This window comes from Coenobita brevimanus, chromosome 97, assembly GCF_032717465.1.
Source record: "Coenobita brevimanus isolate Jiangsu-jjx chromosome 97, ASM3271746v2, whole genome shotgun sequence".
NCBI classification, from domain to species: Eukaryota; Metazoa; Arthropoda; class Malacostraca; order Decapoda; family Coenobitidae; genus Coenobita; species Coenobita brevimanus.
In genome coordinates, this window is record NC_137050.1 from 38,164,653 (window position 1) to 38,179,520 (window position 14,868).

At 40.6% G+C, this 14,868-nt stretch overlaps 1 protein-coding gene across 1 annotated transcript in view; it reads right to left on the reverse strand.

Moving 5' to 3' along the window:
* The window catches only part of LOC145413658 (uncharacterized), a 365,386-nt gene that overhangs the window by 146,669 nt on the left and 203,849 nt on the right, over positions 1-14,868 (reverse strand). The gene's annotated exons all lie outside the window — the stretch shown is intronic.

Consider the following 14,868-nt stretch of genomic DNA (forward strand, 5'->3'; position numbering starts at 1 on the left):
GTCTTTCTTTACTTTCACCATTTCAGCATACGTGGTTTCCACATCATTTTTGTAGCTTTGCACAGCTTCATTCACATGTGTTATCTTCTCAATGTCACTGCTTTGGTCTGTCAAACTGCTTACTTGCCTAATTGTCTCTGTGTCATTTTTGAACTCTTCCATAACAATCTCGTGATTGACTACTGTACTTGCCATTTCACTCATTTTCTTCCTAAGTGTACTCAATTCCGCTGTTAGTTCACTGATGGTTGTGTCTTTCTTGTTGGCCTCCCTTCCTAGTTTTTCTATTTCTTCTTTTTGCAAGTGCATCTGCTTTTTAATTTCATCAATTTCATTTTTGAAAGCCATTTCTAGTTTGTGTACATGTTCAACCAGTCTATTGTGAGTCTCCACTTCAACCAGTTCTTGGTAGAAATCATCATTTTGCTTTCTACCTTTATCCCTTTTCTTTCCAAATTTGCTTTACTAAAGTATGTATCCATTTTGCAATACTAAAAGTACAGAGTATGTACTTACATTCCCCGTGCTACTGTAGTCTAAACAAACCTCAGCTGACTGAGCGCATTCTTTCGTCTTGGTTCTCTTTTCTGTTTGAACAAGTCTTGTTTAAACTTCTTTTTTTTTCTTTTAATAATGAAAAATCATTTAGTCTAACCTGGTACAGAGCTTGACTCATATAAAGATACTAATTTAGGTAATGCCACTGGCCGTGTTGGTTCAGTACGGACCGCCGATGTCGCACGTCTGCCTCCTTTGACTCCCTGTGTGTGTGTGTGTGTGTGCGCGTGTGTGTGTGTGTGTGCGTGTGTGTGTCTGTGCGTGTGTGTGTCTGTGCATGTGTGTGTGTGTTCTTACCTAATTGTTCTTACCGAATTGTATCTTTACAGGAATGAGTCAGGCTCGTACCGCCCAGTGTCTTAAACCATATTTATCGTACATATCCTTAAATTTGTGAATTGTTTTGGCACACATTATTTTATTCGGTAGTGCATTCCATTGATCAATTGCTCTGTTTGGGAAACTGAATTTCCTTACATCTTTATCACCTCTCTTCTTATGCAGTTTTTTGCAGTGTCCTCTTGTTGATGCTTCTCCATATGTTAAGTAATCATTTATGCCTATTTTCTCCTTCCCTGATATGCACTTATATAGCATTATCATGTCACCTCTTTTCCTTCTCTCCTGTGGTGTTGGTAGAGTCAGTTTATTTAGTCTTTCTTCGTAGCTTAGGTCCCTTAAGCTTGGTATCCATCTTGTAGCGGCCCTTTGAACTTTTTCAATCTTGTCTATGTGCTTTTTGAGATGAGGACTCCAGACTACTGATGCACATTCCAGGGTTGGTCTAATGAATGATGTTATTATCCTTCTTAGCATGTCTTCATTTATGTATGTGAATGCTATTCTCATATTTTTAAGCAGTGTATACATGTTCCGTACCTTCTTGCTGATGTGGTCAGCCGGAGATAGTCTGTTATTGATAATCACACCTAGGTCTTTCTCTCTTTCTGATGTGTATAGGGTTTTATTTCCTAACTTATATTCCCAATCAGGTCTTTTTCTACTTTTACCAAACTTTATTACATGACACTTGTCCACATTGAATTCCATTTGCCATGTACTACTCCATTCATGAAGTTTATTTAATTCTTCTTGTAGCTCTTTACAAGAGTCTGTGTTAGTAATTCTGCTTTGTATTTTTGCATCATCTGCAAACATATTCAGATAGCTCTCATTTCCAGTGTTACTGTTTATATAATTAATATACACTAAAAACATGATTGGTGCCAGCACTGAACCCTGTGGTACTCCACTAGTCACTTCTTTCCATGATGAGTAGCTTCCTCTTAGTACTGTTCTCATTTCTCTTTTTATGAGAAAGTCTTGCATCCAACAAAACAGTTTGCCTCGAATTCCTCCTTGATGGTACAGTTTCCATAAAGGTCTTTGGTGTGGTACTGTGTCAAAAGCTTTCTTGAAATCTAAATAGATACTATCCACCCATCCTTCCCTTTCCTGTATTGTGTTTGTTACTCTGTCATAGTAGCTCAACAGATTAGTAACACATGATTTTCCTTTTCTGAAACCAAACTGTCTTTCTGTTATCATACTGTGTTCTTCAAGATGATTTACCCAGTCTTTTCCTATAAGCTTTTCTAATACCTTGCTTACAACACTGGTCAGTGATACTGGTCGGTAGTTGAGTGGATTTTGTCTATTTCCCTTCTTGAATAAGGGAACAATACTTACTTTTTTCCAAATATCAGGTAGTTTACCTTGACTCAAGGATTTCTTGAAAATAAAAAATAATGGTTTACTTAACTCCTTTGCACATTCTCGTAGTACCCAACATGAAATTTCATCAGGACCACTTGCTTTTCCTCTGTCTAATCTACTTAACTCCTCCTGTGTTACTTTTTCTGCTCTTTGTATATCTGGTAGTATGTGTGGACATGCATGTTCCACATAGTCCCTATCAAATTTTTTTTCTTCTGTAAAAACTAATTGGAAGTTCTTATTTAGTGCTTCACAAATATCTTTCTCTTGTGTATAAGTGATTCCCTCGTCCGTAATGGATTGTATTATATCTTTTACTTTGGTTTTGCTTCTGATATAGCTGTAAAACAGCTTTGGTTGATCACTACTTTTATTTATTATATCCTCCTCAAACTGTTTTTGGGCTTCCCTTCTTATTCTTGTATAATCGTTTCTTGCCTGTTTGTAATTATTATACGCCCTTTCACTATTATGTCTTCAGTATCTATTCCACAACAAATCTCTTCTTTCTTTTGATTTTTTACATTCTGTATTGAACCATTTCTGTATTCTCTTATCTGCTTCTTTGTGCTGTGGGATGTACTTCTGGACTCCTATTTCATAAAATTCATAGAATTTTTTATATACAGCATTTAAATCTTGTCCTCTAAGCTCATTTTCCCAATCAACTTCTAAGAAATACTTCTTTAGGTCTTGTTAATTTCCCTTTTTATAGTTTAGGCTCTTTTTGTAACTGTCATTGCTGTTTACTATGTCATATGCTATCCTGAAGTTATAAGTTATTACTGCATGATCGCTTTTGCCGAGTGGAGGGTGATATATTAAACTGTCAATATCATTTTCTTGCCTAGTAAATATTAGATCTAGCACTGAAGGTACATCAAGTCCTCTTTTTCTGGTAGTTTCCCTCACATGTTGCGTTAGGAAGAACTCTTGTACGAGATCCAGGAGCTTTTGGTCCCAACAGCTTTCTTGGCTAATTATATCTAGAGTATTCCAATTTATATTTGTATTGAAATCCCCAGTTAGTATAATTCTTTCCGATTTCTCTTCCATTTTATGTAGTAATGATCTTAAACGCTGAATTGTACTCTGCCAGGTCCTCATGTTCATCTCTTTCCCATGTGTTTGATCTGGGTGGCATGTACAAATTGGCTACAATTACTTTCCCTTCAGATGTGTTGATCTCTACTGCAATCAGTTCTACTTGTGATGGTATATCTAGTTTTATTTCATTGACGTTTAGATTTTTCTTAGTTAATATTATAATTCCTCCTCCTTTTTTTAAATTTCTCTCTCTCCTCCATATATTGTATTCCTCTAAGTTTAGTATGTCATTAGTTATCCTTGGTGTTAATTTTGTTTCAGTTAGGCATATTATTTGTGGTTCATTTTTTCTGACATTATCATTCATCTCTAGTAATTTAGATACGATTCCATCCACATTGGAGTACATCAACTTTATCATCTTGTTTATATACTTGTCATGACATGGTTCTACTACCTTCCTCCTTTTTATTCTATCCTGTTTGTGTACCACTTTCGTACCTGCAATCTTATTACTTTGTAAAAAAATTTCTTCTCCTCTTGTGTGTCTGTGTGTGTGTGTGTGTGTGTATTTTGGGCAGCCGAAACTACACATTCAAATCTCACCAAAACTGGCACAAAAAATCGCAAAAAAATCGCTGTGAAAAAACTTGATCCCATCACAATTGAAAAACTTTTACTATATTCAATGAGCGATCACATTCTGACCAAAAATCGATGCTGCAGGCGCCTGGCATAAGATCTCCATAGAATTTTTTGCCCATAGCTATAACTAAAATATAGCAGTGCGAGAGCCCTCCACATGAGCAAGTGCGAGGGGCCCGAAGGTCCCATAAGCACTTGTTTTTCACTACAGTCTTTTTCGTCTCTAGTTCTCTTCATTGTAACTCTTGCTTTTGACCATCACCCTCTCTCTCGCTTTAGTTCTTTCATGAGGCTGCCCTAAATATTTGATTACATGTTGGAATTTCATCGTGTGAATAAAAATGAACAATTTTCCCACAATAATTGCACTGGTTTCAGTAACTTCACTCAGTATCGGCGGAGTAATTTGCATCTTCATAGCAACACAGGTGGTTAGGGGTTGTTCTTCGGCACATGCAATAATTTTTCTGTCTTGGTTTTGCATTGTGTGATGAAAGGCTCCAGTTCTTGGCAAGTTTTCCATGTTCTGCCCCTCTCTATAACTCTTTATTCAGCTGTTAACTGTCCTCTTGATGTTGAACTGCAGTGATATCTGTCTTGCAGGAATAATTGCTAAATAAAGAGAAATAATCAACACGCACTGAAACTATAAGTTTTCTCTCAATGATCCATCTTGCTTACAGCACTCACGGCTTTGTTTTCCCGCATTAATATCTTCTCGCATAGAGATTTAAATATGGATTACAATATATTTGTCGAGGTTTATTTTTTGTGATTTGATGGCACTCATGCCTTCGAGATTACCTTCTTCTGTGGGTTGTATTTTATTGGACATATTTTCTCCAGTATTGTTAATTTTGGATGTAGTACAAGAGCTTCTTCACATTTTAAGCTGCCCCATCCTGACTGATTTTCCACCACTGACCCCACCCCTCCCAATCTCTACCAATTTTGGGAAAAAAAATTTTTTTGGCTCAAACCTCCGCTTTTGGTGAGAAACATCGAAAATTTATAGAGAAATCGCTCACCTGGGGTATAAAATACTGAATACAGGTAGCAGTACCCCTTACCATACTGGGTTTTCTATCAGGCTGGCTCCAAAGAAAACAAGTTGTATGGGAGGGTAACTATTCCACACCACTCATAAACGGTACTTATTTGTTTATTTGGTATGAATTTATATGTAGTACGAGAGAATATTGGTTTTCACACAGTAATATAGGCAATATAAGCATTGTTTCACTCACCAAACACATTAACATACCTGACCATTTTTGGGGACATTACCTGATCATCATTTCTGACTGTTTCTTCATCTAATGCTACGTAAACTTTGTCCTCCACATTGTCATCGATTGGGGAATCACTCTGGCCTTCAATTTCCTACAGTGGCACGACATGTCTTTACTGACCAGGTCACTGGGAACAGGTGAATTGCCGAGACATTGGCATGCCGGGTGGGAGGTCATGTGGAATAAGGCATTGACCCTGCCTGGCATCTTGTAGAGGAAGGTGTCACGTGTATACGTACCAAAAATAATGAGCGAAATATGAAAATTGTGCAAATTAGGGACCTTGCAGTTGCTGCGTGTTCATATACATCAACGGGAGTCACAGTGACAAAACATGTGGATGTATATATATGTCAATGGGAGTCGGCGAGTTAACTCTGAAACCATTGCATGGTAGGCTGTGTGTTTCACATTTTTTCATATTGCTAAGTCTCAGCTTTAGTTTATTGTGGTTTCCTTTCACAGAATGCGAGATATGCATGGTAACAATACTTGTATTTTGCTTTTTGGTGTTGTTTACTTAAATATTGTTTTTCCTGGTGTGCAATATAAGAAAACTAGGCCGTGGTGGTTGCCAGATGCCACTTTCTGAGGGGAAGGTACTGGGAATCAGGACATCACTTCCTCGGGCATTTGTACATGAAAGACTGAGATTACCAGAGTATTCTTGTACCATAGAGTGGTACAGAAAAATGGTGAGATTGTGTACAGTAGGTACTATGGATCCTGCAGGCCAGCTGAGGGTTATGATGAACATACGCTGCTCAACTTAGACTTTCTTTGAAGATAATAAATCAAGATCAACTCCCTGTATTCATCTTTAACTCCTCCTGCTCTTCGATTACCAAAATAACTTTAAACAAAACTCAAGACTTACATATTACAAGACCAAAGAGTCAATCTCTCTCTCTCTCTCTCTCTCTCTCTCTCTCTCTCTCTCTCTCTCTGTGGATAAGTAGTACCTCACAAAGTCCTTGACCAACACCCGAAAGGTATGAGGAATGAAATTCCCAGGCACACTTCCTCCTGTTACTGAGAAAAAAGTGAGGAAAATATAACAAAGATAAAGGCTCCCCTTACCCCACATCTAGCCTACCACCCACAGAAGCTGACACGAAAAAAGCAGAGCTAACCATAGGAAAAAATAGTTGGGCTGGGCAAATTTACAGGAGAGTAGAACATATTCATTGTACCGTTAAATTAGGCCCAACAAAGCAGTGCCTAACCATGTAATGAACTGCCCTATCGAGGGACAACTACCTCTGCTTTTAGGCGATGCCAGGTACTGCAAATCTGGACCTGGAGCAGTGGCGTCTTCGTCGTGGGTCTACCCCCCAGAGGCTGTCGAAGAGAAGTGGAGGACAGCATGGGGGCCTAACCACCGCAAACCCCCCTGTCCCTCACGGGGCTCGAGTACCTGGGAGTGGCTTCGGTCGCCCGGGCAAGTACCATATCTCCCAACACAACACACACAACAACACCGTTTTTTCTACACCAAGAAATGACTCCCCGGCTGTCATTTCTCAATGACTTCTTCTAGCCGGGGACATTGAGAGCAGTCCAGGACCCACCAACAAATACATATGTCCAACATGCTCAAAACCTATCACTTCGAGCCGACAGACAAAGGGTTCATTTCAGTGCAATTCCTGCAAGAACTGGACCCATTACACATGCACAGCACTTGCATTCAGAAAACATTACACAAACACCTGGACCTGCTCCTTATGATCCTTCCCCCCACCCACCAACCCCCCTTCCAATCCTACTCCTACTTCCTTCACACCTCCACAGCCAAACCCACCGATCCTTCCCACACCACCCAGTCCCCCAACTCCTCCCATTCCAACCCATCCTAATCCACCTCAACCCTTACCTCCATCACAACCTCCTCCTACCCCTTCCCCTTCACCCACACCACCTCCTCCCCGTGCTGCAGCAGCCAACACACATCGCACACACAACATAAACATCCTTCAGTTAAACATAGATGGTTTAAACACCAAAAAAAAAAAAGAACTCACACAATTCATCAACCAACAGAACATACACATTGCCATCTTACAAGAAACAAAACTACACAGAGCACAGAAAACACCGACATTTCATAAATTCACCACCATTCTACAAGACCGGGCCAACGGTGGTGGCGGTGGACTCATCTCCCTGGTACACAAATCCATCAACTTTGCAGATACCAGTGCACACACCAAGTCACTTCCCCTCCAACATGACTCCACAACAGAAATACAATCAGTTAAAATAAGCACTGGTAACAAATCACACAAAACAATCGCTAACACATACATTTCCCCCCAGTCGTCCCCCACAGTATCACACAATTACTCTCCACAGATACACCACATCACCAACATACCCAACATCATCCTGGGTGGTGATTTCAACGCCAAGTCGTCGGCCTGGCATGTCAACAACTCTGACCAGACAGAGGGCTGGTACTACAATCCCAGACATCTTTTCATACTGAACAATCCAGACCAACATACCCATACCCCACACCAAGCCCTCTTCCTCCCATCATCTCCAGACATCACCTTCTGCTCCCCAAACCTCGCCCCCACTACATCATGGAGAGTGGTCAAACCCTTAGGTTCTGATCACCTCCCAATCATCATCACTACCAAAACCAGAATCACCCCAGCTGGCCACAAACACACATACACTAATTATAAGAGAGCCAACTGGGAGGCCTTTGTAACTGAAACAGAACAGCATTTGGAAACACTAAACAGTATACCCATCACAAACAACACAGCTGTGCACACTTTCAATGCAATTATACAAAACGCAGACAAAAGACACATCCCTAGAGGCAACAGAAAGAGACACAACCCCAACTTCACACCAGAAATTCAAGGCCTCATCAGACAACGGGACACACTGCGACACTCCCCAACACCCCATACACAAGACACCATACAACAAATACAAGAAATCAACACTCAAATAAACAATAAAATATCAGAACAGCAAACACTAAACTGGAAAAATTACCTCCAAGCCCTTGACCACAAAACAAACATCAGCAAACTCTACAAAACACTAAACAGCATCACACTCTCCAACAGCAACACTCCACAATCACACGCTGCCATTGCAACAACAGACACCATACCCTCAAACAAACAACAAGCAAACACTCTCAGCAATCACTTTTCACAAGTCAGCCACCTTAACCCCCATCCCGAAGACCGATGTATCATCCGACGTAAGAGACAGTTCCCCACAGACCCAGACTATGCACCTTTCATTTACAACCAGACGAAGCACATCATTAACAACCTCAAGTGCTCATCTGCCTGTGGACCAGACAACATAAGCAACATTCACCTTAAACACCTTGGACCACAAGGCATACAAGCTCTCACCAACATATCAAACTACAGCTACTCACACAACATGATACCCAACATCTGGAAGCATGGCATTACCATCACTATCCCTAAACCCAACAAAGACCCCATGTTACCCTCCTCACACCACCCCATCGCACTCCCCTGCACCCTCTCTAAAGTCACTGAACGACTGGTACTACAACTAGTCACACCTCACATTCCCCTAGCTCAGTCACAACATGGCTTTAGGTCACTACACTCCACAGACACCCTTCTTACAGACCTAACACAGAGAGTTTTCGATGGCATGAATTCAGCTAGGCCACCACACAGAACACTCCTAATCACACTTGACATTAGCAAAGCTTTTGATGCCATCCCCCGGCACAGCCTCACAAACAAAATACTCAACACAAACATACATAATAACACAAAAAGATGGCTGGCAATCTACTCAGCAGGCAGATGTGCACATGTAACATTTGCCGGTCAGTCTTCTACCATCAGAAACTTCACAAACGGTGTCCCCCAAGGATCTGTTTTGTCCCCTACACTCTTTAACCTATACATGCACGACATACCCACACCCCACACACCACAGATACACATAGCCTCCTATGCAGATGATATAACACTTACATGTACACACCAAAACGCAAACACAGCTGCACAAATCATTCAACCTTACCTCAACACACTACACGAATGGTTCACCACAAACAGGCTTAAAATAACCCCAGCCAAATCTACTGTACAGTGACCCTAATCACAAACTGGACAGCAGAACAGAGTCACATCCCACACCTCACCATAAACAACACTCCCCTACCACACACACACACACACACACACACACACACACACACACACACACACACACACACACACACACACACACACACACACACACACACACACACACACACACACACACACACAAAATCCTTGGTGTAACATACAATACATCAATGTCATTTAAACAACACATTACAAACATTAAAAATAAAATAACACCAAGACTCAATGCTTTGAGGTTACTTGCCCATACAACATTCGGACACAACAAAGAAACCACAACCACAGTATATAAACAATACATACGTTCAGTGAACAATTATGCAAGCCCTGCCTGGGCTTCTAACCTCACCAAACCACACTACAACACTCTACAGATCATACAGAACAAAGCCCTCAAAATAATCACAGGCTGCACAGCTGCCACACCCACAGACCACCTACATCAAGAAACCAAAGTCCTCAAAGTCAAGGATCACCTAGACATGAGAGTCACCCAGTTTCTTGCTGCAGCCTCCACAAACCCACAACATCCACTATATTACATGGCAGCACATCCACCCACACCAAGGAACATCAAAACAACACCCAGCACACGATACCACATACAAATACTGTCATCTCTCCCTCCTCGCCCACCTCAGACCAGCTTCCAGAAGCATGTCCACACTCAGATCACTCGCCGCTCCATTCAGTGACTTAAAGACAACACACAGCTACATGCACGGCCTCCTGACATCCACCCTTCTGAATCCTATCTCCCTCGTGAGGACAGGGTCCACCTGGCCAGGCTGAGATGTGGGCACCATCCAGCCCACTTAAGCTACCAGAGGAGGCTAGATGACTCCGTCGCTGATGCCTGTCCAGGATGCAACACAGCACCCCATACTATTAAGCACATTATTGAAGACTGCATTGCACACAATCACCTACGCCAACAACACAACATACACTCTTTGAGAGCTCTGTGGGAAAGCCCGTTCTCGGCCATGGCCTTCCTAAGGGACCCAGGGCTGTTCGGCCAGACTTCCTAAGGTACAACAACTACTACTACCACTGCAAATCTTTTATATAAGGAAATTACCTTGTGTAACATGGTGGAAACGCAATACATCAAGCTTCAACTACTACTGTTGCTGCTGCTGCTGCTGCTGCTGCTACTACTACTACTACTATGACTACTACTACTACTGCTGCTGCTGCTGCTGCTGCTACTGCTACATGTACTACAACTGTTAGTACTGCTGCTGCTGCTGCTGCTGCTACTACTACTACTACTACTACTACTACCACTACAACTGTTAAAACTGCTGCAACTACTACCACTACTACTATTACCGGTACTTCTACTGCATCTGTTAATGCTGCTGCTACTACTACTGCTACTATTACTATCCTAGTTCTTCTACAACTGTTAATAATGCCGCTGCTGTTGCTCCTGATGCTGTTGCTGCTCTTTCACTGCAACAAGGCTACTGTTGCTGCTAATGCTAATACTACTATTAGTATTGTTGCTGTGTCATAAAAAAGACTTTGTAGTTACTTGTAGAGAAGTTATATATATTAGACTTGTGGGCGAGCGGTTGTTATACTTGAGTTGTTTGTAAGTTGATAATCTTGGTTCCCACTTGTCATGCAATGACAGGAGAGATAAAGAAGAGTATGGAACTATTTTTATTTGTCTTGGAAATATTAACAAGTCTCTCGCACACGAGTGAGTATAAGTAGAGTCCCTGTCTCCCTGTCTCTCTCTCTCTCTCTCTCTCTCTCTCTCTCTCTCTTCCAAGTTGCTAAGCCTTTCTCCCCACTACCTGCCGATTCTATGGCCTCTCTTCTTCTGAGCTCTCTTTCCTAAATTCTGGTGAAACAGGGGTCGTGTCACGTGTGTTCACTGTGGTTGGAAAGTTCTAGAAGCCTGTGTGTGAGTATGTGTGTATGTGTGTGTATGGTCACTAGGCTTTGTTCACCTGCTGTTTTGCTAACAAACTAACTGCATCATCTCCTGACTTGCTACTTCCTAATCTGTCATCAGCTTTTCCTCAGTTTAACTTGCAAGATCATTTCCCATTCCCAGGCTTGCATGGAGCTGTCTATCTGTTTATTTATTTATCTATCTATTATGATTTGTAAATATAATATGGACTCATAACATTACTCGTCCACGCAGCTGAATGTCCTCCGACAGCAATTATCATTGACACATGCTAATCTATTAGTACATAATATTGATTAGAATATTGTATACATATAATATTCATAGTAAATAGTAATTATCCAGTAATATTACATTTTAAACAAGTTGTATACATATTTGAATAAATGCATTAAAAGTAAACTATTTAACTGTAATACAGTATGTACTTGGGTTATTGTAGTGAAATGCATACATGCAAGAAAAAAATATATTTTAAAATTAAGATTATGGTAAGAGTTATTGATATTTCATTTAAAGATAATGGTACTGGTATGCCATACATGGGTCATTCTTCTTTGTATTTTTTTTCTTATATATATATATATATATATATATATAATATATATATATATATATATATATATATATAATACTATATACAAAATATGTACACTTCATTCAGGGGGGTTAACTTGGATGTTAACTCTCCCCCCACTAAATACTGACTCCAAATTAGCAATTCTTGCATGCATTCTGTGCATTGCGAACAGCAGTACTGCAAATACAATGCAGAAGATTATAAAGACAGTAGGTGCTGGGCTATACACATAATATGGGTTGAACATATTCAAACTCAAATCTTCCCAGGGCTTCATTGTTTCATTGCTCAGTTGCATAGTTTACAGGTGAAGTCAACTTAATACTTGTGCTCATGTTTAAGTCCATATCAGGAAGTGGGTGGAAATGTTTGTGTGTATGATCGAGAATGGCGTAGTGATTGATGGTGGATAAAGTAGACATGGCTGGTGTAAATACCGCACAGTAGTCTGGTGCTATGTATAATCCTGAGGCTGAAGTATGAGATGGTGGTATATCTGGACAGACTATGTAAACTGATGTGTTATGAGTGAAATAAAAAAACTGTGAGTGTCCAATGCATTGATGGTGTACAAGTTTATCTGGAGCAAAAGTTAAGTTGCAATGATTATGAAAATTGTCATTTCTGATGATAGCCATTTCACAAGGGACTGTATCAGTAGGCTGAAACGTGAAAATGTACGCAGGACAAAGATGAACAGCATGTAAGGATGTGCGGCACTTTCGTTCAATCGTTGATTCACTTGCGAAAGTGACAGTGTCCCGTCTCTTGGAGACCATGATGAGTTCGGTGTCTGTGTTGATGTTGATGATGACCAAAGTGTTGTTATTTTTATAGGGGAAGGGATGTATTTGGTATACTGTGAACAGGTCTTCAGTTATGAATGGTACATGAACTACTACTGATGTTGATGTTAGTGTTGCTTCTAAATATGGATAAAATTGCATGTCCCACTCGAACAATTCACAATGGTCAATAATACATTATACAAGATTAACTCTAAACAACCAAAATGCCAAAGAAATACTAACCAGTTGGTAGTACCTAATGACATGATACCCCAAGTATTACGAACGATACACGACAGCCCACATGCAGGACATCCTGGAAAGGATAAGACATTCAACCAAGCCCAGCTGTTATATTACTGGCCTTCATTACGAAAAGATATAAACAATCATATAGACAAATGCGAATCATGTGCGAAACACAAAGGATACCCAATCACACCTGCACCGATGGGTAATTACCCTGTACCACATCAACCATGGGACGTTGTCGCTGTTGATTTACTCAAAATACGCCTTTTGTTTATTTATGTCCTAACAAAATAGATGAGTAAATAAGTTGAAATAAATGGTAGATAGTGAGTGTATAAGTGTATATATGGAAATAAGTAAAAAGTTGAATATAGCTAATTTTAACACTGAGAAGAAATGAGTAAGTATAATTTTACCCACTTGATACAGATCGTAGAGGTGTGTCAATACAAAAGTCGATCTCGGAGGAAAAATGCAGGCTTGATTGAAGATCTCTTGATAATTCTAGTGCTGTGTTGATGGACGATATTACTCAGGAAATTCCATGGCCTGGTGCTTGTGGTGGTTGACAGCTGTCCTAGGCAAACCTCAGCATAGAACGTCGAATTTCCAACTCAACTGTGGAAATGAGTATGAGTAGGAGCTATGTGAATAATGAGTAATGAGTAGTGGGTGAGAAGTGCCTTGTGTCAGTCACACGTTGCTTGGCGTGGCAGACTCGCGTTGTGATGTCATCTCAGCACATGGTGACGTCGGCTTCCCACATTGGTAGCTGTGGTGAATACTGAGTAGCGATGCTTAAGTTGGGTGAAGAAAGGTAAGTCGCGTTATAAATGTGGCTCTGGTGTTTTGCTGCGTGTCTTGACCTCTGCGTCAGCGAGGGAGGTTGGGTGGAAGAGAGTGGTAAGGGTTAGTTAGCTTGTTGCTTTAATATTTCCTTTTCTTTACTTGCTTTGTTTTTTATTCTTCTTGCTGCTGCTAGAAGTTACGTGAAGATTATAGAGTTGTTTTGTAGTCTTGTAGGCTATTTGCATTGTAGGCTGGATATTGTAGGAATTCACTGCAGAACTGAAGTTAATCTTGTAGAGTGTTGCCTGCTTTTGTAGAAATTCACTGTTGATTCGAAGACGAGGTGCGTTCTTTTCGCTGCCACCAAATGTCATAAAAAAGACTTTGTAGTTACTTGTAGAGAAGTTATATATATTAGACTTGTGGACGAGCGGTTGTTATACTTGAGTTGTTTGTAAGTTGATAATCTTGGTTCCCATTTGTCATGCAATGACAGGAGAGATAAGAAGAGTATGGAACTATTTTTATTTGTCTTGGAAATATTAACAAGTCTCTCACACACGAATGAGTATAAGTAGAGTCCCTGTCTCCCTGTCTCGCTCTCTCTCTCTCTCTCTCTCTCTCTCTCTCTCTCTCTCTTCCAAGTTGCTAAGCCTTTCTCCCCACTACCTGCCGATTCTATGGCCTCTCTTCTTCTGAGCTCTCTTTCCTAAATTCTGGTGAAACAGGGATCGTGTCACGTGTGTTCACTGTGGTTGGAAAGTTCTAGAAGCCTGTGTGTGAGTATGTGTGTATGTGTGTGTATGGTCACTAGGCTTTGTGCACCTGCTGTTTCACTGACAAACTAACTGCATCATCTCCTGACTTGCTACTTCCTAATCTGTCATCAGCTTTTCCTCAGTTTAACTTGCAAGATCATTTCCCATTCCCAGGCTCGCATAGAGCTGTCTATCTGTCTATTTATCTATCTATCTATTATGATTTGTAAATATAATATGGACTCATAACAGCTGCAGCAGCTACTGATGATGTTGCTGCTTTAACTGCTGCTGCTACTACTACTACTACTACTACTGCCGCTACTGTTAGTACTGCTGCTGACGTTGCTGCTGCTGCT